The sequence below is a fragment of the Phocoena sinus genome, chromosome 18 (genome assembly GCF_008692025.1).
Source record: "Phocoena sinus isolate mPhoSin1 chromosome 18, mPhoSin1.pri, whole genome shotgun sequence".
In the NCBI taxonomy this organism is placed as follows: domain Eukaryota; kingdom Metazoa; phylum Chordata; class Mammalia; order Artiodactyla; family Phocoenidae; genus Phocoena; species Phocoena sinus.
This window is the reverse complement of record NC_045780.1, coordinates 7,669,922-7,693,289: the sequence shown is the minus strand read 5'-3', so window position 1 is coordinate 7,693,289 and position 23,368 is coordinate 7,669,922. Positions and strand designations below refer to the sequence as shown.

Here is a 23,368-nt window from a genome sequence, read left to right as displayed (position 1 = left end):
AGAGCCCGCATGGCCCACAAAGGCGGTCCGATCGCCGCTCCCTCACCCTTTCCTTCCGCAGGATCTGGTGTGGAGGCGGCGCGCACCTCCGGGCCACGTCCTCGGTTCCGATCGAGGGGCTGCGCATCTTCCCAGGGTGAGGCAAGCCCGCGGCAGCCAGGCTGGGGGGTCTGCCCTCCGCAGCCCCTGCTACCCCGAAGGCCGAGGTCCGGCGGGGCAAGTCTGAGCTCGAAGCGTTAGCGGCTCCCCCAGGATCGCCACTGCGTTCAGGTTGCTGCCCGGACCCCACCCCGAGACACAGTCCTGTCAGGGGTCTCGGTAAGGAGACTTGGGTCCCCCTCCACCCCCATTGCCCATGACCCCACGTCTAATTCCCTTTTGAGAAGCCACCTTCTCAGAGGGGGCACCAAAAGCGGGCCAGGACTTTTGGGGGTGTGGAGGCAGGATCTCTGCCTTGACTGACCACGACGGAGGGCATCAAGCTGAGCCCTTCCCACTCTAAGTAAAGGGGGGAAAAAAGAGACCCCGATACAGCCCCAGAACTCCTGGTTTCTTAAACGTTTTCAGTTCTGAACAATGTAACAAGTAGGCAGTAAACTATTAAGACTAAATCCATGGAAGTTAAGGATTGTAATTAAATAAAGCTTACAACAAAGTGAATCTGTCATGATAATTTTTATTGTAGTCTGTAGTAATTAGGTATAAATGACAAGTTGTTTAAGCAGTAATTCTAATTGCTGTTAATTTGACAACACTGTTATAGGGGGAAAGTCCCCGAAGGTGCCTGGGATTGCTGGTTTTTCCATGTGTTTCCATCTTAGGGAAACAGAGGCAATAATAGATTTGCGGCTTTTTACTTAAGTACTGTGCCCTTTTGTATTTGTTCTTAGAGTAGTACTACTCTTTCTTAAACTTCCTTGATTTAAAGATCTTGCTTATTGGATCTTTTTGAAACATAGAGGTTGGGGGGAAAACTCATCTCTTTGGTTGCCAAGTAAGGCAAAAGAAGTTTGTAATCTCACTTCAGCTGATTGGGTCCATAGTTAGTCTCTGGGAAAAGGAACAAAACGGTAGACCAGTTATCCCATCAGAGGCCCAGCTGTAAGCCTTAGGGCAGACTGTGTGTCCTCGTCAGGGTTCAGGATTATTGGATGATTAAGAGGGCCGCCTTTAGAGCATCCCGGATGTTGCATGTAGGAATTGAGTCTACAGAGCCTGTGAAACTCTTTGAAGAATTTCTCACTCTTGGTGCTTTGAAATTTTATTTCATTGTAACCAAAAGAAGATAAAATCTGTCTTGGAGGAAAGACCACTCTAATAATGGCGGACCTCACACAACGCATCAGGCTTGCTGGAGTCAGGTGGAGAGAGGGGCAGAGAGCTGCAAGTGAACCGAGAGGAATAGGATTTGGATGAGTGGGGGAGGGGAGAAGGAGTAGGGTGGTTTTGGACATGGGGCATTTAAATGAAGCGCTCTGGACAACTAAAATGAGAGCACGAACCTCTGCAGTGTGGGGGGCTGAAGGACAGAGAAGAGGTTAGGGTACGGAAGTGTTGCAGACACTCAACCTTTTTTTCTGGGGTGGCAGAATATAGACATACAGCTGCATGGATCATAATATTAAATTTCCCCAAATGAAGTGGTCGTAATTATAGTGCCCATCTCACAGGGTAAAAAGTGAAGTAAATGTTATCATGTATGTCAAGTATTTAGAGCAGTTCAAGGCACATAGTAGGTGCTCTAGGTATGGTAGCTATTATTATTGTTGTTATTATTATTTTTTTTTTTTTTTTTTTTTTGCGGTACGCGGGCCTTTCACTGTTGTGGCCTCTCCCGTTGCGGAGCACAGGCTCCGGACGCGCAGGCTCAGCGGCCATGGCTCACGGGCCCAGCTGCTCCGCGGCATGTGGGATCTTGCCAGACCGGGGCACGAACCCGTGTCCCCTGCATTGGCAGGCGGACTCTCAACCGCTGCGCCACCAGGGAAGCCCTGTTGTTATTATTATTATTAAGGCCAGCCCTGCTCCTTCTGTCCTACCAAAGGCTCATCAGGTACCCTTGACCCTCCTGCCCACAGCTGATTAGAGGAGTAAAAGATGTCCATCAACCTGAGGACTACTGAAAAGATTAGCTGGGCCAGTGAGAGTCTCTCTCTGTCTCAGTGTCTAAACTAGGACATTTGAAAAGTGTTCAGGAAATGGTGGGAAAATGTTCAGGAAATGGAGACAGGACAGACAGAAGCAGACAAGTGGAGGCAGCTGAGTTACACGAACAAGGAGGCGCCAGAGTAGAGCTTTTGAGCTAGTGCACCTTGGCTCCCAGATATCCTCTGAATCCAAAGCCACTCCCAACTCTGCCTCATGAAAGCCCGGTTCAGAGACAGCTTTCTGTTCTAAGATTTCCATGAGATTCCCTGTCATTGCATGTGTGTCCTCACCACAAAGCCCCTTGAGTTGAGCCACCTTGAGGGGATTTCTGTTTCTTCCAAAAAGCCAGATTGAAAGAACGAATTGTCTCTGGTGAGGGCTCCACACATGGTTCCTATTTCCTTTTCTTTGTTCTTCTCTGTATTCTATATTTTCTACAATGAGCCTATACAATCAACTTATAATATTCTATAATGAAGACTTATTTTGTAACCAGAAAAAAAAATGCTACTTAAGTAAAAGAATTGGCCCACACGTTCGCAGCAACTAGAACATTTGCCTGGGGAAGATCAGTGAACTCTAAGTCAGATCTACGTCCAGTGGCTTTCACCTTATCTAGTCCTGTGCCCTGGCCCCTAAAATGAGAAAGTGGGTGAAGGAGTCTCTAGGTTTCATTTTGGTTCAAAACACTATTGCTATCTCACTTATTACCCAGATTGTCAGAATCTGTACTCCTACACCTGTAGCTGGTCTGAGGAGGGTGGCTTTCTCCTGAGTCAAACTCAGAGCTCTGGAAGCAGTGACCCTTCAGAATGGGGGTGTGTGCATAGTGGTATAGCGTTATGAAACTCTTCGTTCATTTCTTCATCCATTCTCTCATCTTGATCAGCATTTTTTTTTTTTTTTTTTTTTTTGCGGTATGCGGGCCTCTCACTGTTGTGGCCTCTCCCGTTGCGGAGCACAGGCTCCGGACGCGCAGGCTCAGCTGCCATGACTCAGGGGCCCAGCCGCTCCGCGGCATGTGGGGTCTTCCTGGACTGGGGCACGAACCCGTGTCCCCTGCATCGGCAGGCGGACTCTCAACCGCTGCGCCACCAGGGAAGCCCGATCAGCATTTATTAAGTGCTTGACCTATACCAGATATTGGGCTAGACGCTGGGGCTATGAAGACAAAACAGAGGACAGACAGGTGAGCCAGTAATTTTAACACTCTGATAAGCACCGGGTCTGTTGGAGCCCTGGAACTACACAGAGAGGAAGCACTTAACGCTGGCTGGAGAGGTCAGGGTGGGGAGACGCTTCTCAAGGGAGAAGCCACTGGAAAGATAAGTATTAGTTTTCCAGGCAGACTAGAGGGGCAGTGCCTTCCAGGAAGAGACAGAGCAAGTCAAACAATCTTGACCCCCGTGTATCTAGTGTATGTCATACTTAGGAGGCTGGATTTTGTCCTTAGGAAAATGAAAAGCCACCTTAACAAGACATCGTAGGACCATGCTCTCTGCAGCATGAAGGAGAGAGATGGGGAGGGACGGAGACTGTTTGCAGGAATCTCGGAGAGAATTGCAGAGGGCCTGAACCAAGATGGTAGTGGGAATGGAGATGCAGGATGCGTGTCGGTAACAGGGTCCCATGACTCTGGAGGCTGGGGAGATGGAAGATGGCACCAGGATTCTGGATGAGGTGAATGGGAAGAGGCTATTAGGAGAACACGGGGAGAGTAAAAAGACGTGTAATATAAGGTAATTCGTTCCACTGGGGGCATATTGAATTGAATCTCCTTTTGAGATATCCAGGTAGAGAGGTCCATCCAGCAATTGGAAATGGAGGTCTGGAGCACAGGAGAGGTCTGGACATGTCACCACAGGGGTCACTGTCAAGTGAGGTCACGACAGGGGTCATTGTAGGGTGAGGGGACCAGGGAAGTCTTAGGTGGAGGGTGCCTTGTTCTCACTCAGAAATGGCAGGGTCACTGAAGTCCACATGCGCAGGGAGTGACTGTCAAGGTTAGTAATTCAGAGGTGGTTGTGCACGCAGCTTAATAAAGGATCAGAGCTTGGGGGTGTAGGTAATAGGAAATATGAAGCCAGAGGATTTAAGAACGAGGGAGATATGAACAAGAGGCAAACTCTGGAGCCAGGCCTCCATGCTGGCCCTTGAATGAGGTTTGGGAGGCGGAGGTGGGGGGTCCCTCTGTTCCTAAAGATCCAGGGCAGCCTTCACTGGCTGCAGAATCTCTCCTCTTGGCTGTCTTGCTGGCTCCTGGATCCCACCTTCCAAATGCTGCTCCAGCCTGGTTTCCCCAGAATGACCCCCACTTTGGACCATCCTCAGAGCCTGAGTCCTTTTTGACTCTTTCTACTGCCCACTTTCCTGGAAGCAGAACCACCATTTGACCAGCTGCTCAAACTCCGAAGCTGAGTCATTCTTTTCCTCTTTCTCACCTTCCATCCCCAGCCACCAAGTCATTCAGTCCTCCTACTACCCTCTGTTACCACGACCCACAGCCTGGGTGGTTTCTGGGTCTCTCTGACTCTTGCTGCTCTCATCCCTGATCCTTCTTGACCCCAGATCCACTTTCCTGAAGCCCCCTTTCCTCACCCCATCCCTTTGCCTGGAGCCCAGGGGCTCCCCGCTGCTCCACGGTCTGTACACACATGCCCCTCTCTGGTTTTCTGACCTTGGACAAATTGTTTAACTTCTGTGGCTTTAATTTTAGTGTCTGTGAAGTGAGGAGGTTCAACCAGGTGATCTCCCAGGTGCTTTTTATGATTTCTCTGCTGCACCTCGAAGACTCTCCTCATCTCACACCTGTTAGGGTGTCTATTATCCAAAAGACAAGTAACAAGTACTGGCCAGGATGTGGAGAAAAGGGAAATCTTGTGCACTGTTGGTGGGAGTGTAAACTAGTGCAGTCACTAAGGAAAACAGTATGGAGGTTCCTCAAGAAATTAAAAATAGAATGATCCAGCAATTCCACTTCTGGAATGCATATATATCCACAGGAAATGAAATTATTGTCTCAAAGAGATATCCATACTCCCCAGCTGACAGTTGTGTTGTTTACCATAGCCAAGGTATTGAAACAACCTAAGTGTCTGTGGACGGATGAATAGGTAAACAAAATGTGATATATACACACATATACATTATATCTTTAATGGAATATTATTCAGCCTTAAAAAGGAAGGAAAAAAAGAAGGAAATCCTGCCATTTGCAACAATATGAATAATGAAACTGAAGGGCATTATGCTAGGTGAAATAAACCAGACAGAGAAAGACAAATACTGTATGATATCACTTATATGTGGAATCTAAAACAAAAGTCAAACTCATGGAAACAGAGAGCTGAGTGGTGGTTGCCAGGGGCTGGGGGTGGGGAAATAGGGAGGGGTTGGTCAGAGGCTATGAACTTTCAGTTATAAAGTGAATAAGGTCTGAGGATCTAATGGATAACTTGGTGACTGTGGTTGATGACAATGTAGTATTGATATAATTGAAATTTGCTAAGAGAGTAGAACTTAAATGTTCTCACCAAAAAAAAGGTAGGAAAAAAAGGACTTTCCTGATGGGTTCCCACCCCAGTTCACACAGACCCTGAGGCTTCTGGGTCTCCCCACAGTCCAGGAACACCCAGTGTCAGCTTCATCTAAGACCTTCTGCTCTCGTTGTTCCCACCTGAGGCACCTCCCTGTTGTAGCAGGTGTGCAAACTGACATAGACGCCTCAGCTTTAAGTCAAGGAGTGTGCTCTTCAGTGGCGGGTGTGGGATCTATCTCTCAACCAGTCTGCTCTTCTTTGAATCTGACCAAGACTAGTCAGTGAGGTGGGGACAGATCATGTTATGGTATAATAAAAAATCACCTAATTCTTAACTAAATGTTTTCCTGATTCTTGTGACCGTCAGTGGTGCTCTCACCAGGAACATCCTATAATTCATAGTTGTGTCCTCTCCCCCCAGATTCATATGTTGAAGCCCTCATCCCCAATATGGTGATATTTGGAGATGGGACCTTTGGAAAGTAGTAAGGTCATGAGAGTAGAGCCTTCACGAATGGGATTAGTGCCTTTACAAAAAGAGACCCGAGAGAGGTGATCTCTCTTCACAATGTGAGGAGAAAAGGAGAAGTCAGCTATCTATAAGCCAGGAAGAGAACCTCAGCAAGGACCCCACCACACTGCCACCATGATGGCACCACCTTCCAGAGCTCTGAGAAGTAATGTTTGTTGTTTAAGCCAGATAGTGTATGGTATTTTGTTATGGCAGCCCTAGCTGACTGAGACAGGCTCTTTTGACAATGAATTTAGGTTTGTATCGACATATTTAAATGGAGTCATCACAGGTCATTCCTGTGTGCCATCCCCTCCCTCCAGCCCTTTTAATGGGACCTGTCTGCCCCTCACCCCACTCCCAGTGTTTGTTTTTGCCCCAGACCACCTTCTCTTTCCTCTTCCTGCCTTCCTGTTTCTTGCTCTTGTTTTTCCAACCAGCGTACATCAGTTCCCGACATCTGATCAGGACCTCTTCTGGGGAAGACCCATTGAGCCCACTTTCCAGTTGACCAACCAGCCTGCCTCCTGGCCTCTGACCTGATCATCCTTTTTGCTGCTCTGACCTCAGACCGTCAGCAGCTATGGATGGAGTTTCTCATTGCCTGCTCTAGTCCACACGGCTCCATCACACTCTCCCCACTCCATTCCCCAGCCTGCTTCAACACAGACACAGAAGGGATACTGAAGAAGTCCTGTGTAAATAGGAGTTTTAAAAAGCTGCGCAGTTCAGACGAGAACTAATCGAAACCATCACAGGGGTGCATTTGTGTGGCGGCCAGATCAGAGTCAACACTGACATCCTCTCCTCCCTTGGAGTCTGTTTGCAGAATGTGCTTCCCAGGCTGGGAGACATCAGCCTGTTTCAGATCACAAGCTGGCATGCCCTGGTTGCCCATGGCAACCCAGCTGCACTGGAGTGTTCGCATTTGTAAATGTGTGTGGGCTTAAAATTATATTATTGATTCTGTCTGGAAGATGATAGTCTGATTTGTATATAGCTCTGAATAAATTACTCATTATCCTTTACAGCCATCAGAGTATGAGTCTCTTTCTCTTTCTCTTTTTTTTTTTTATTTTTTATTTTAGAGAGACAGCAAATTGTGTCAGCAGATGTGAAATGAAAAGCTTCCCATAACAACCATACTAAGAAATCAACGTCCAGGGCACCATCCCGGGAAGTAGTCTGGGTGTTACTGAATAGATAAAAAATGGAATGAATTGGGGAGGGATGGAACCTATATTGGGTAGTCTATTTCACAGGGACCATAAGGTATAGTTTGAGTTACAATGAAAAGCAGACAGAAGCAGAGGGAGATGCAGCCCCACCCTGGACTTGATCAGTTCAAGCTGAACACAAGCTTTCTCTTCTGTTTTCTTTGATGTGTAGTATATACTCGGGCAGATTGAAGTGTTGTTCCAATTCAACACTCCTCCCTGTATCCATGCTTTTTGCCCTGTAGCTCTGTAGATCATCCCAGAAAAGCCCTTGACTTTGAGCTTGATCTTACAGCTTGCTTTGACTAACTAGCTAAAGTGGCAGTGTGCCAGCTCTGAGTCGTGGCTTTAAGAAGCTTCAAGAATTTCCACTTGCCCTCCTGTGTTTTTTGTCATTAGTGTGAGAAGAACTTCCCTTGAGTGGGACCCACAATGAATACATGTGGAACATTCACCTCTTCACCACCATCAAACCCAGCCAGATCGATGGCTTGAAGCACCACCCCAGCAATACCCAGCCCAGAGGAGCCACTTCAGCCAAGCTGCAGATGCATGGGGAATAAATTCTCATTGCCACCAAGATTTTATAGGTGCTTGTTATGCAGCAGTAGCTGACTGTTAAAATCCTCCATCTTTTCAACATCACAGCCATCAGTGTCACTGATGTTGGAAAAGAAAAGAACAACATCCCTCAACTCTTCATTTCAGTAGTTGCTGATCACGAGACTTATTGAGAGAAAATGCCGATCCTGCATCACAGTTTCAATTCACGTCGGGCCCTCACTGTGCACTATACCATTGAATGTGGCATTGCTACCAGGAGCCATACGGAAGCCCGTGTACCTGAGAGAAGCTCCAAGTAAATTGTAAGATTTCATCTCTACTCTTTTAGTGCTCATGGAAGTCCTGCCAAAAGATTGGTGGTCATATGTTTGAACTGGGGAGGAAGAGTGGCATTATCATTCTCAGAAAGCACTGTCAATGTTTCTTTCAGTTCATCCCCAAATGAACACCTTTATCAGAATGTCACATGTTATTACCCTCAAGCTCTTTCTAAACTTCCATGTTTCCACTCTCCAGTCAAGGGATGTACCATACAAGCACACTCAATCATTTTCAACAAATATTTGTTGAGTGCCTACTGTGGGCTGGACACCTATTGTAGGAGCGGCGTGCTCGATGCCACGTTGAATAAGAGAAGAGTGGTTGTGATGGGCAGTTAGGGAGGGTAAGAGTCAAGACTGACTCCCAAACGTCTGTCATGAGACACCTGGCAGATGGAGGTGCCATTTACTAAGATGGAAAACCTGGGGAGGGGCTGGGTTGGGGGAAAATAAAAAGCTCGGTTTTGGGCGTATTATGTTTGAGATGCTTCTGAGACATGAAAGTAGAGCTGTCACGTGGGAAGTTAGATGTCCAAATATGGAACTCAGAGGAGAGAGGTCTGGGCAGAAGATACCGATTTTGAGGGTTGCCAACGTGTAGATGGCATTTAAAACCACAGGACTGAGGGATCACACACAGAGAAGAGAAGATGGCCCAGGCTGGGTGCTGAGGAATCCTAGTATTTCAAGGACAGGCAGACGGAAGAGGAGTAAGTAAGGGGGCTATAAAGGGGCAGCTAGGGAGACAGGAAGATGGGCAGCGGAAAACATAGATGTCTGCCCATCGTTCCCACCCAGCAGCCATCTCCCCCCAGCGCTCCCCTGCTAACAGAACTCTGCCTCATGTAGGTCTTGGGGGTCATGCCCTTCATGAGAGGCAGAGCTTCTCCCCATTCTCGGGGGGTGCATCGTGGGGTCTAAGACAACCATGGTAATCTGCTCTCCTTGCTGGTCTGGGTTTAGTCATGAGCATGTGATGCAACTTCGGCCAATCGGGTGTGAGTGGAAGTCCACCGGGTGGTTTTGGGAAAGGTTCCCATGCTTTTGAAAAGTGAAGGAAGGGGGGAAACTGAGTGCCTCTCCTGCCTCAGATGTGGCCTCTGGATGGAGATGCTGCAGCCATCTTGCCAACAGGACAAATGTGAGCCCCAGAGCCCAAACAACAAAGCTACAAAGGATATTTGTGTTAAATTACACCTTTGAATTGTTGAATTAACCAAGTGTGGAGCACTCCCTACCAACAGATTTATTTTGTAAGGTAATCAATTTTCTAAATATTCGGGCATTGTGGGTTTCTATGACCTGTGTGTAGCTCTAAGCATCCTAGGTGGTACCTGTGGTTTCACACGACAGAGATCAAGGTGACTCACGCCTGCTGGTGAGAGGATTGTGCCAAGGGCTTGAGGGTGACGTTTCGCTCAGAACTTAACGGCTTCTTTTACCTTATTTGAGGGAATAGTAATTTCCCCAACTTTTAAGTGTATTGTTTGTCACTCTTAATACTGAGTTAATATTATGCTTACAGCTTGTTTCTTTCAACAAAGACAAAATTCTTCTGCCAAGCTAAAAGCATGTTTTATCTCAGCAATCTCAGAAGAAATGGGTCACTTTTAATTATGACATCTCATCCACACCTGGTCAGCAAGAAGGATGCTGAGAAAGAGAGCTGGAAATATTCTAGGGTTTATTTTCCAGCGAACATGGAAAAGATTCAGGATAGGGCAATGCAGGAAGGAAACATAGATATCAAAGGGTCAGAACAACAAGAAAATGAGACAGGAACTTAAATATAAATAAAGTGCCCTGAAGTCAAGGTGTTTGATGACACTTAGTGCCTTAATTAACCAGATTTTAAGATAATGACTGTATATCTTCAAATGGTTTGGGCCATCCTTACAGCTCTTTGAATAGTGTTTTTTTTAATTCAATTAATGCTTCTGAAAGAGCTTTAATTTTACATTAGTCAAAAGCCTTCATGATATTCTCAGGATTTACTCAAATTCAAGGGTTCTTTTTGTGTGTTTTTTTTTTAAGTACAATTAAGTTATCAAGGCAGAGGCTCTGATTGCAGGGACAAAATTCCATAGCAACAGCTAGCTGAGCACACTAAGCCCCGTGCACTGCTGCACCCCATGTTTGTGCCAGGCTGAGGGGGGCATGTGGTCAGTCTTTACAATGAATGGGACAAACTTCCCTTTACCTTCCTCCTGAGGAGCAAAACCTGCTTCCTTGACAATGTAAACAGTTACCTTATAATACCCATTTTTACTGCAAACAGCTCTCTGCCTGTACCCCAAGCAGAATTCTAGAAAATTCTATGAGATTAAAAAGAAAAGAAAAGAAAAGAAAAGGACGAAGAGAACGTTTTCTTACCTGTTAGCATGAGATGTTTCTAACCTTCCCAAAGCAGAACCTGCTCTTCTTCCTCTCCAGTTCGTGGTATCAGACAGCAAAACCTGCCAGGGACTCCTGTACTGATTAGGATCATGTCTACTCTGTCCCCAGGGGTCATTACTGATGATCACAGAGATGCCAGGTGAAGAAAATCTTGCTACTTTCTTGCTGGGAGCAGCCAGTGCTGATGAGCTGTACCCACAGTGGTGGCTCACCCCTCACTGTGCCAGGATTTGTAACTGGAGTACCTGGGGAGGTTCCTCCTCTCCCCCCTCCCCTCCCCCTCCCCCCCTCCCCCTCCCCTCCCCCTCCCCCCTCCCCCTCCCCCCTCCCCCTCCCCCCTCTCCCCCTCCTCCCTCCCCCACCACCCCGGGTGCATTAATCCCATCACATGTGAAGGTAATTGATGCTAACATGAAGCTGGGAGGTGGGGTGGGAGGAAATGCCAGGGAGTGAACAAAGAGGAAAATAACTGGTATTAAAAATGCTCTCTTACCATCTTGTCCTGCCAGGGCGCAATTAATGGTAATTATATGTGGGTGCTATCCACTGTCCAAAATGGAACCCTTGATTACCCAATCCCACGCCTCCTCCACCTGCCCTGTCTCACATAACAACTCCATTTTCCTAATTGCCTAGGGAAAAACCTTTGGAGTCATCTCCCTCCCCTCTTTTTTCTCCCAAGCACACATTCAGTCCACCAACAAATCCTATTTGTTCTACCTTTGAAGTGTCTTCAGAATCTAGCCACTCCTCACTTCTGCCACCAATACCTCCTAGTCCAAGCCACCCATGTCTCTCACCTGGACCTTGGCAGTACCTCCTGACTCGTCTCCCAGTTTTCATTTCTGCCCCCACTACAATGTGTTCTATGTAAGGAGTGGTCTTTTAAAAACAGAAGTTGGACAATGTCAACCCTCTACTCAAATACCTGCCATGCTCCTCATATCATTCAAAGTAAAATCCATAACCTTGGAGGCTTCTCTGATCTGCCCTTCTACCTGTCTGACCTCATCTCCTACTGTTCTCCCCTCACTTCTCCAGGACAACCTTGACCTTCTCTTATAACTTGCAGGGCTTCTGCCCTTGTTCCCTCTACCTGGAAAGTCCTTCCTGCAAACATCCACAAGCTTCTCCCCTCCTGCCTCACTTCTGTCAGGAGTGAGCTCAGTGCCATGTTATAGAGGCCTTCCCGGCCACCCCACTTAAGATAGCAGCCCCCATGCCTCTCTGTCTTTAGCCTGCTGTAGTTTTCTTCATACTCCTGAATTCAACACTGTATTATATATTTACATGGCGTATTATACGTATGTGAAACCCACTTTAAATGAAAAGACACAGATGGGTTAAAAGCAAAAGGATGGAAAAGTATACTGAAACTAACCAAAAGAACAGAAATAGCTACATTAATATCAAAGTAGACTTCAGCATATGGAATACTATGGAACATAAAGAGGGACATTGTAGTGATACAGTGAAAAAAGGGATTTTCCTGAAACCCTACACAACTGATACAAGCTAACAGGGCTACAATTGTCTAGAAGGGATGTCACCAGCCCCTTCCAGACATGGCAGGCACTCTCCAGTTCACCCTCGTCCTCACCACCCCCTATGGCCTCACACCTGGCCCACTGCCCTCATCTCGGTCATCTGCCAGGCCGCTGTAGGCATTGAGGCTCTTGCTTGTGAAAATAGCATAATCACAATGCCATCGCCTCCAGGAAAGACCTATAGGCCCAACATCATTCCAGCAACCTTCCTGACCCTTCAGGCTGGGTTAGGCAAGCTTCTCAGAAATCCCATAACACCCTGTGCTTGGCTCTGTCATATGTCTCTTCAGAGTTTATTGACAATTCTTTCTGTATTAGTTAGAACACTATTGACTCCCAGCTCAACGCTGCTTTCGTCAAAAGGGGACATGAATTGGCTCGTGTGGCTGAGGTGCAGCTGGACTTAAGGACTCACTCCAGTCTCATCAGGACCCTCCCTCTCTTTCATGCATCCTCTCCCATGTCTCCATTCTCTGGCTGGTTGTCCCCATGAGGCTGGAAGAAAGACCACGGGTAGCTCTGGATGTGTCTTACAGCCTCATAAGCACAGAGGAAAGAGAGCTCTGCCCACATCTCCACTGAGGAAAACCCGGGCTGGACCCCAACGGTGGCCAGAGAGGAGAGGTACGAAACATGGCCCAGGCTGACTGCAGTGGGTTTTCAGCTGACATCAGAACCATGTGCCTGGAGTTGGGGGCAGGGAGTGCCCCCGAAGTGGGGTACACCACCCTGGGCTGGTAAAATGTAACATCGCTAACTTGTCTGTATTCCCCACTAGACTCTTAAATCTTTAAGAATGGTTATTCCGTCTTTGATTTCGGTATCTAGTACAGCACAGTGTCTGGCACAAAAGACTTAAAAATATTTTATTTTTATTTTTGGCCATGCCATGTAGCTTGTGGGACCTTAGTTTCCCGACCAGAGATTGAACCTGGGTCCTCGGCAGTGAAAGCTCGGAGTCCCAACCTGGACTGACAGGGAATTCCTGAAAATATTTTGCTTTAAATGTTGAATGAGGGATAAAGTTTGAACAGTTTGGATTTTCTGGAACCATCTCAATTCATGAAATGTGATTATTTTTTAAAAGATGATTCTTTAAATGAATAAATTCGCTGTTTTATAAAGTGTTCTACAAAATCACATTCAGAAATCATATTCAGTACTTGGCCACACACTCTGCTTTTGGTTTTGGTTGAGAAAAGCTGGCCGGCTGTGTTGGTTATGTTCTGTTTGGCCTCCAGATCCCCTTAATACCTTCCCTAGCCCACTCTGTGCCACCGGAGCCTGACCCTTTGGGCTGCATCTTCCTCAGTACATTTCTGGTGGCGTCCGTTGGGCTTGGTCAATGAGCGCCGCTGGAGGAGCTCAGATTGTATCGGAGGGAAGGAGAAAGCAAGAGTGGAGTATTTCTCCCCCTGTCTCTCCCTGTTTCATGTCTCTGGCCACGGCTCTTTCTCTCTGTGACCACAGCCCCAGGGGACAGCAGCTCCTCCACGCAACTGGGTCTCACTGGGCTCCAGTCACATTGTCCGTTCAGGCCTAGAGCTGGTAACAGCTTCCTTCCATTGTTAGCCTCTGCAAACCTCACCCTCAGAAGTAGTCCGTTCATTCAAGCCCCATCATGTGAAACAAATGGGGGGGATTCTGTTTCCTGCCTAGAGCCTGACTGAGCCATCCACTTAAACTAAGCAGGTACAACTTGCCGCTCCCCTAGGTCAGTGTGGCTTCCTCTTTGCTGTGCATTGGAATCACCCTAGGGAATTTTAGAACAGACTGCTGCAGGTTCCATCCCTAGATTTTCTGATGCAGTTGGTCTGGGGAGTGGCCTCTATCCTCCAATCTCTCCAGGCCCTTCTATCGTGCAGTCAAGATTGAGAAGCATTGCTCTGGCTCATATACCTCTTGTACAGACAGGAGATTTTTACCACATAATGAAAACTCATCTACACATGTCCCATTGTGATTTTTAAATTTTTTACAAATTATTGCAGTCTTCAGTTTAAAGTGATGTTATTTTTCTACTCTTCTATTCATGAAAGCATTTTTTAACAAAATAGAGCATAAACATATTTATAGATAAGGAACCAAGATGGCGGAGTAGAAGGACGTGCTCTCACTCCCTCTGGCGAGAACACCAGCATCACAACTAGCTGCTGGACAACCATCGACAGGAAGACACTGGAACTCATCAGAAAAGATATCTCACAACCAAAGACAAAGGAGAAGCCACAATGAGATGGTGGGGGGGCGCAATCACAGCAAAATCAAATCCCGTAACGGATGGGTGGGTGACTCACAGACTGGAGAACACTTATACCACAGAAGTCCACCCACTGGACTGAAGGTTCTGAGCCCCACGTCAGGCTTCCCAACCTGGAGGTCCAGCAACGGGAGGATGAATTCCTAGTGAATCAGACTTTGAAGACTAGAGGGATGTGATTGCAGGACTTCGACAGAACTGGGGAAAACAGAGACTCCACTCTTGGAGGGCACACACAAAGTAGTGTGCACATCGGGACCCAGGGGAAGGAACAGTGACCCCACAGGAGACTGAACCAGACCTACCTGCTAGTGTTGGAGGGTCTCCTGCAGAGGCGGGTGGTGGCTGTGGTTCACCGTGGGGACAAGGACACAGGCAGCAGAAGTTCTAGGAAGTACTCCTTGGCGTGAGCCCTCCCAGAGTCTGTCATTAGCCCCACCAAAGAGCCCAGGTAGGCTCCAGTGTTGGGTTGCCTCAGGCCAAACAACCAACAGGGAGGGAACCCAGCCCCACCCATCAGCAGACAGCAGAATAAAGTTTTACTGAGCTGAGCAAAGAAAACAATAGCAAAGACCAATAAAACTAAAAGCTGGTTCTTTGAGAAGACAAACAAAATTGATAAACCATTAGCCAGACTCATCAAGAAAAAGAGGAAGGGGACTCAAATCAATAAAATTAGAAATGAAAAAGGAGAAGTTACAACAGACACCGCAGAAATACAAAGCATCCTAAGAGACTACTACTACAAGCAACTCTATGCCAATAAAATGGACAACCATCAAGAAATGGACAAATCCTTAGAAAAGTATAGCCTTCCAAGACTGAACCAGGAAGAAATAGAAAATATAAGCAAACCAATCACAAGTAATGAAATTGAAACTGTGATTAAAAATCTTCCAACAAACAAAAGCCCAGGACCAGATGGCTTCACAGGTGAATTCTATCAATCATTTAGAGAAGAGCTAACACCCATCCTTCTCAAACTCTTCCAAAAAATTTCAGAGGAAGGAACACTCCCAAACTCATTCTATGAGGCCACCATCACCCTGATACCAAAACCAGACAAGGATACTACAAAAAAAGAAAAGTACATAATAACATAATAAAGGCTATATATGACAAACCCACAGGCCATATATGACAAACATCATTCTCAATGTTGAAAAACTGAAAGCACTCTAAGATCAGGAACAAGACAAGGATGTCCACTCTCGCCACTATTATTTAACATAGTTTTGCAAGTCCTAGCCATGGCAATCAGAGAAGAAAAAGAAATAAAAGGAATACAAATTGGGAAAGAAGAAGTAAAACTGTCACTGTTTGCAGATGACATGATACTATACATAGAGAATCCTAAAAATGCTACCAGAAAAGTACTAGAGCTAATCAATGAATTTGGTAAAGTAGCAGGATGCAAAATTAATGTGCAGAAATCTCTTGCATTCCTATACACTAACAACGAAAGATCAGAAAGAGAAATTAAGGAAACAATCCCATTCACCATTGCAACAAAAAGAATAAAATACCTAGGAATAAACCTACCTAAGGAAGTAAAAGACCTGTACTCAGAAAACTATAAGACACTGATGAAAGAAATCAAAGATGACACAAACAGATGGAGGGATATACCATGTTCTTGGTCTGGAAGAATCAATATTGTGAAAATGACTATACTACCCAAAGCAACCTACAGATTCAATGCAATCCCTATCAAATTACCAGTGGCATTTTTTTTATAGAACTAGAACGAAAAAATCTTAAAATTTGTATGGAAACACAAAAGACCCCGAATAGCCAAAGCAATCTTGAGGAAAAAAAACAGAGCTGGAGGAATCAGACTCCCTGACTTCAGACTATACTACAAATCTACAGTAATCAAGACAATATGGTACTGGCACAAAAACAGAAATATAGATCAATGGAACAGGATAGAAAGCCCAGAGATAAACACACACACCTATGGTCAACTCACCTATGACAAAGAAGGCAAGGATATACAATGGAGAAAAGACAGTCTCTTCAATAAGTGGTGCTTGGAAAACTGGACAGGTACATGTCAAAGAATGAAATTAGAACACTCCCTAACACCATACACAAAAATAAACTCCAAATGGATTATAGACCTAAATGTAAGACTGGACACTATAAAACTCTTACAGGAAAACATAGGAAGAACACTCTTTGACATAAATCACAGAAAGATCTTTTTTGATCCACCTCCTAGAATAATGGAAATGAAAACAAAAATAAACAAATGGGACCTAATGAAACTTCAAAGGTTTTGCACAGCAAAGGAAACCATAAACAAGACGAAAAGACAATCCTCAGCATGGGAGAAAATATTTGCCAACGAATCAACAGACAAAGGATTAATCTTCAAAATATATAGACAGCTCATGTAGCTCAATATTAAAAAAAAAAAATCCCAATCCAAAAATGGGCAGAAGACCTAAATAGACATTTCTCCAAAGAAGACATACAGATGGCCAAGAAGCACATGAAAAGCTGCTCAACATCACTAATTACTAGAGAAATGCAAATCAAAACTACAATGAGGTATCACCTCACACCAGCTAGAATGGGCATCATCAGAAAATCTACAAACAACACATGCTGGAGAGGGTGTGGAGAAAAGGGAACCCTCTTGCACTGTTGGTGGGAATGTAAACTGATACAGCCACTATGGAGAACAGTATGGAGCTTCCTTAAAAAACTAAAAATAGAATTACCATATGACCCAGCAGTCCCACTACTGGGCATACACCCTGAGAAAACTATAATTCAAAAATACACATGCACCCCAATGTTCATTGCAGCACTATTTACAGTAGCCAGGTCATGGAAGCAACCTAAATGCCCATCGACAGACGAGTGGATAAAGAAGATGTGGTACATATATACAATGGAATATTACTCAGCCATAAAAAGGAACGAAATTGGGTCAGTTGTAGAGACGTGGGTGGATCTAGAGACTGTCATACAGAGTGAAGTAAGTCAGAAAGAGAAAAACAAATATGTTATATTAACACATGTATGTGGAACCTAGAAAAATGGTACAGATGAACCAGTTTGCAGGGCAGAAATTGAGACACAGATGTAGAGAACAAACGCCTGGACACCAAGGGGGGAACGCGGCGGGGGGGTGGGGGGGTGGTGTGATGAATTGGGCGATTGGGATTGACATGTACACACTGATGTGTATAAAACTGATGACTAATAAGGACCTGCTGTATACAAGAATAAATAATATAAAATTAAAAAAAAAAAAAGGAGACAACCAAGAGCTAGAGCTAGGTTGAATGATAAGGTTCAGGCAAAAGACTGGTGATAGTTGGGGGGTACGGAAGACTGAGGGAAGGGGAAATGAGTGAAGGTGGTCAAAAGGTACGAACTTCCAGTTATAAGATCAATACGTTTTGGGGAATCTAATGTACAGCATGGTAACTATAGTTAACAATACTGTATTGTATTTTTGAAAGTTGCTGAGAGTAAACCTTAAAAGTTCTCATCACAAGGAAAAAAACTGCAACTATGTGAGGTGATGGATGTCAACTAAACCTATTGTGATCATTTTGCAATATAAACATATATCAAATCATTATGTTGTACACCTTAAACTAATACAATGTTATATATCAATTATATCTCAATAAAACTAGAAAAAAATGGGGGAAAAAACCTATTTATAAAACAGTTTTTTTCAAGAGGTTAAAAACAAAGAACAGATGTTTCTGGAAAGCATAGAAACATGTACTTTTTGGGATAGGATGTGTGTGTGTCGGCAGGGGGCAGTGAGTTTTGCAGGAGGTTAGAAAGAGAATCAAAAGAGCCATCAGGGGTATATACCACAATAGAAAGAATTTCAGAATCATTATCTGTGTTGAAACACTGCTCTCTTTGAAATATAATAATGAAGGTACATAATTAACTCACATCAAGTACATTGATCTGGTCTTGACAATCTGCTCTGAAAAAAGGAACATATTAAAGCACTCATTCACATCCTTTGGCACATTAAAATAAGCCGTGGCCACTGGCCTCGTGAGAACCTTTGAAGTGTTCAACGTTTAAAATGCCTTCATTATTTGGCAGGTTTTAAAATACAAAAGGACCACAACAACACTCTCCTATCTTAGAAGACAATCACTTTTTAAATGCATTTGTCAGTGGTGATCAGACAATATTTTTAAGAGGGAAAGCGGATTCTACCAAACCTTTCATTTCATTTTGAGGGTTCCAGAGACGTCTCATCTAAATAAATACTGTGCCTGTATCTATTAGCTCTTGCTGTATTAATCTCAGTGGCATGCAATGGGAAGCACTTATTTCTCACTCACACTTTGTGGGTCCCTAGGGAGGGTCAGCTAGGGTAGCTGTATTAGGCTGCTAAAACAAAACATCATAAACTAGGTAGTTTATAAGCAACAAACATTTATTTCTCATATTTCTGGAGGCTGGAATTCCAAGATCATGGCACAAACAGATCTGGTGTCTGGTGAGGACTTTCTGGTTCAGATGGCCATCTTTTCTCTGTGTCCTTACATGGCAGAAGGGAGCTCTGTGGGGTCTCTTTTATAAGGGCACTAATCCCAATCATGAGGGCTCTGCTTCATGACCTCATCACCTCCAAAGGTCCCACCTCCTAATACCATCGTCACCTTGGGGATTAGAATTTCAACAGATGAATTCTGGGGGTACGCAAACTGACCACAGCAGTAGCTCCCATCCACGTGACTCTCATCCTTCTCCTGGGACCAGTGGGCAGCCCAGACTTATGTCTGCTAACATCCCATTGGCTAAAGCAAGTCACATGACCAAGCTCACAGTCAAAGGCTGGGGAAATACCTTCCAAAGAGTGTGGAGGCAGGGAGAGATGAAGAACTGGGGACAATAATTTAGTTTACCACAGTGCCCAAAGAAAAAGTCTGTCTAATAGTGCATGTTTATAAATGTAGCATTTCTGGCTCTAGAGTGGCAGTCACTTACCTGTTCTACAATTCTGTATGTGGTATGCCTTTCTGTTTCCAGCCAGATGGGAGGCTACATTCATCCCCAGGCTGTCTGCTGCGAGGCAGTGGGTGATAGTGGCTTTTCTTGGCTGTCCTGCCCTTAGAATACCAAAACTGTCTCCAAAGAAGTAACGACAGGTTTGGGAGGAGAGTCAACTAGGTGAAGCAAGGGGATATTTTAGGTGGTGAAACTTTTCTGTATGATACTATAATGATGGATATGACACTATGCTTCTGTCAAAACATAGAAAATTTACAGCACAAAGAGTGAACTCTAATGTATATAAATTTTTTCAGAAATTCATTTAAGAGGTCAAGGATCCCATCTGGGATTCCCGGAGGACAGCAAATGCTGAAGACGCAGCCACAACACGTCTGCAGGGGTGAACACTCCAGCCCCAGACAAGGCTTTGTTAGAGGATTAACGTAAAACCAAACCACGTTCATGAGGGGCCCACAACTTGAACCAACAGAAATTTATTGACTATTCTGGAACACAGAAACTACAACAAGAGAGTCCATGCTATTAGGAGCCAATGGCACTCAGTCCATGCATGATCTGACCCCCGCCCCTGTGACCTCTTTTGTATGACTGACCCTCTGCCCTGTCCCTAGCCAACTCACAATGCTTCAGCCACTCTACCTTCTGACTGTTTCTAGGACGTTTCAAGAAACACTTCAAGCTCTTTCCTACTTTGACGCCCTTGCCTTGCTGGTCCGCAAGCCTGGAAAGCTGTTGCTCATCTCTTCACATGGCTGGTTCTTTCCCCTCTTAATGGGTCAGCTTAAATGAGGCCTCCTCACAGCTGTGTGAGGCCTCCTCACATGAGTGCTGTGAGGCCCCCCATCACAGCACTGCTTACACTGTGTGTGGCACTTACATTTTGTAATTATACTGTTCATTTTGACTTGTTTTTGATCTGGCCCTTCTTCTAGAATGTAAGCTCCATGTATGTTTTTTCACTACAAATATATTCCCATGACCTACAACACTGCCACATAGCAGGTGTTCAATAAATATTTATTGAATGAAGGACGACTCATTTTTTAATATTTAGTTTAAGATCCCGATGGAATATGGACCATGATTTGGAGAGTGTTGTGAGGACAGGAAGTCCCACTATATATACTAAACTAAGAGAGAATCCACATGAAACTACTGGTTGGCCACAGCTACAGTCCCCAGTGCTCCAAGAAAGACATAAACAGCAAAAAAGAAAAATGGGGAATTAAGTAAATGCAAATAAAATACAAACCCAGCATGAATGGCAACATGAATATCAATTAAAATGTAATTTAAGGTCAAAATCATTAACGGGGTCAAAGAGGAATAACATGTAATGGGAAAAAAATTAATTAATGAAGAAGCTCTGTATAAGTCATAAGCATTGATAAACAACATAGTAGCCAAAAATATGTAGCAAAAATCCCAGAAATACAAGGACATATTGATGAAAACATTTTTATTGTGGAATGTTTCAAATATTATTGCCTCAGAATTTGACAGGTCAAATATGCAATTAAGGCAAAGGTAGAAGGGGCTTGAAAAATACAATAAACTACACATTTTTTCTTCTGATATTCATCTAATACACAAATTAATCTTGGCATAAAAATTTTCTTGCTAATTTTCCCAAAGCAGAGATTTGTTTTTTAACTTTCAAATAGGAAATCAATAATAAAAAGGATTTTTTAATCCCGTAATTATTGAAAAGTTAAGAAACCTCTTCCACATACTTCTTGGTTCAAAGAGAAAATCAGAATTGAAGACACAAATTAAGCATCCAAAAGAGAATAGGAAAAAAACATTATATCAAAAGCTATTGGGGCCTTCCCTGGTGGCACAGTGGTTAAGAATCCACCTGCCAAGGCAGCGGACATGGGTTCTAGCCCTGGTCCGGGAAGATCCCACATGCCGTGGAGCAACTAAGCCCATGCGCCACAACTACTGAGCCCACGTGCCTAGAGCTTGTGCTCCGCAACAAGAGAAGCCTCAGCAATGACAAGCCATCACACCGCAATGAAGAGTAGCCCCTGCTCGCCACAACTAGAGAAAGCTTGCGTGCAGCAACAAAGACCCAATGCAGCCAAAAATAAATAAATAAAAAATAAATAAATAAAAAAAAAACCTACTGGATACAGTTAAAACTAGGTAGGTAGGGAGGTGGGAAGGGAAGAGATGACTTGCAGCCCTAAATGATTTTATTGTTTAAAAATAAAACAAACAGGGTAGCCTTCCCTGGTGGCACAGTGGTTGAGAATCTGCCTACTAATGCAGGGGACACGGGTTCGAGCTCTGGTCTGGGAGGATCCCACATGCCGCGGAGCAACTGGGCCCGTGAGCCATAACTGCTGAGCCTGCGCGTCTGGAGCCTGTGCTCCTCAACAAGAGAGGCCGCAATAGTGAGAGGCCCGCGCGCCGCGATGAAGAGTGGCCCCCGCTTGCCACAACTAGAGAAAGCCCTCGCACAGAAACGAAGATCCAACACAGACAAAATAAATAAATTAATAAACTCCTACCCCCAACATCTTCTTAAAAAAAAACAAAACAAACAGATAAAAACCCAGGGCTTTCCTGGTGGTGCAGTGGTTGAGAATCCGCCTGCCAATGCAGGGGACACGGGTTCAAGCTCTGGTCCAAGAAGATCCCACATCCCGCGGAGCAACTAAGCCCGTGCGCCACAACCACTGAGCCTGCGCTCTAGAGCCCGCGAGCCACAACTACTGAAGCCCGCGCGCCTAGAGACCATGCTCCACAACAAGAGAAGCCACCTCAGTGAGAAGGCTGCGCACCACAATGAAGAGTAGCCTCCGCTCGCCGCAACTAGAGAAAAGCCCACGCGCGGCAACGAAGACCCAACGCAGCCAAAAATAAATAAATTAGTTAATTAAAACACATACACACACACACACACACAAACAAAATAACACAAAGTCATGATGAAATTATACTTAGAACAATTTGGATCTTATTTTTCCTTGATTATTGAGAAAATAACCTAGTTACGTTCAGATTTTCTTCATTTGAACTATTTTCCTTTTTTATCCGTCCCTTTGTCAACATCTCCGTCCCTTTGTCAACATCACAGTAAGAGTAAATAAAGCGATCAAGAATCTGTCGGTCTGAAAATTATGAAGAAAAACAGGATGAAAATTTCTATTTAACTATTTAAATGCTAAATAGAGAAATTCTAGGAAGGAGGCAAATACCTGATAATAGTACTCTAAATATAAAATCAATGAGACCAAAATAATCAAAGGATAGTATGTCTAATAGCTAAAAAGACACAATTATGTTAATTATTGATTAAAAAGAGCAAACAGTATTCAAGGGATCAGCAAGACTTCCTGGAAAGAGCATGGATTTCGGAATGAAATAAACTTAGGTTTCAGTTCTGCGCTGGCAAATACACCTGTCCTCTCCATTTATTCATTTCCTCATCTTTGAATACAGGTAATGATACTTACCTAGCGCAGTTGAATGGACAAGGAATGCTATGTGTGAAGCACCTAGACAGGGCTTGGTCTGGGTGATGTGATGATAAACAAAACAATAGAGACTATTGTTCCAAAAGTTTCATCCAAGCCAGCGTTGCTTTTCTGCCCAGCAGTGTTGGGAAGCTTTGCAATCTTTGAGTGATAACTGATCATGGGAGGCCCTTCAACTCTCTGGCCTCCATTTCCTCACCTAGAAATTGAAGGAGTCTTTTCTGGTTCTGAACATCTATGGTCCCCTAATCCTAATGACGTATTTTTAAATTGTACTTTGTGAAACTGTAAAGCTTTGTCACTTCTAGCACTTGCCATCTCTGCAGCCAAAACTAAGAGAAAGGAAGAATGCGAGTGATAACATGTTT

General features: G+C 44.6%; 1 protein-coding gene across 1 annotated transcript in view; it reads right to left on the bottom strand.

Annotated features, from left to right (window-relative positions):
* Positions 1 to 23,368, bottom strand: part of TEX26 (testis expressed 26) — an 82,365-nt gene that overhangs the window by 42,809 nt on the left and 16,188 nt on the right.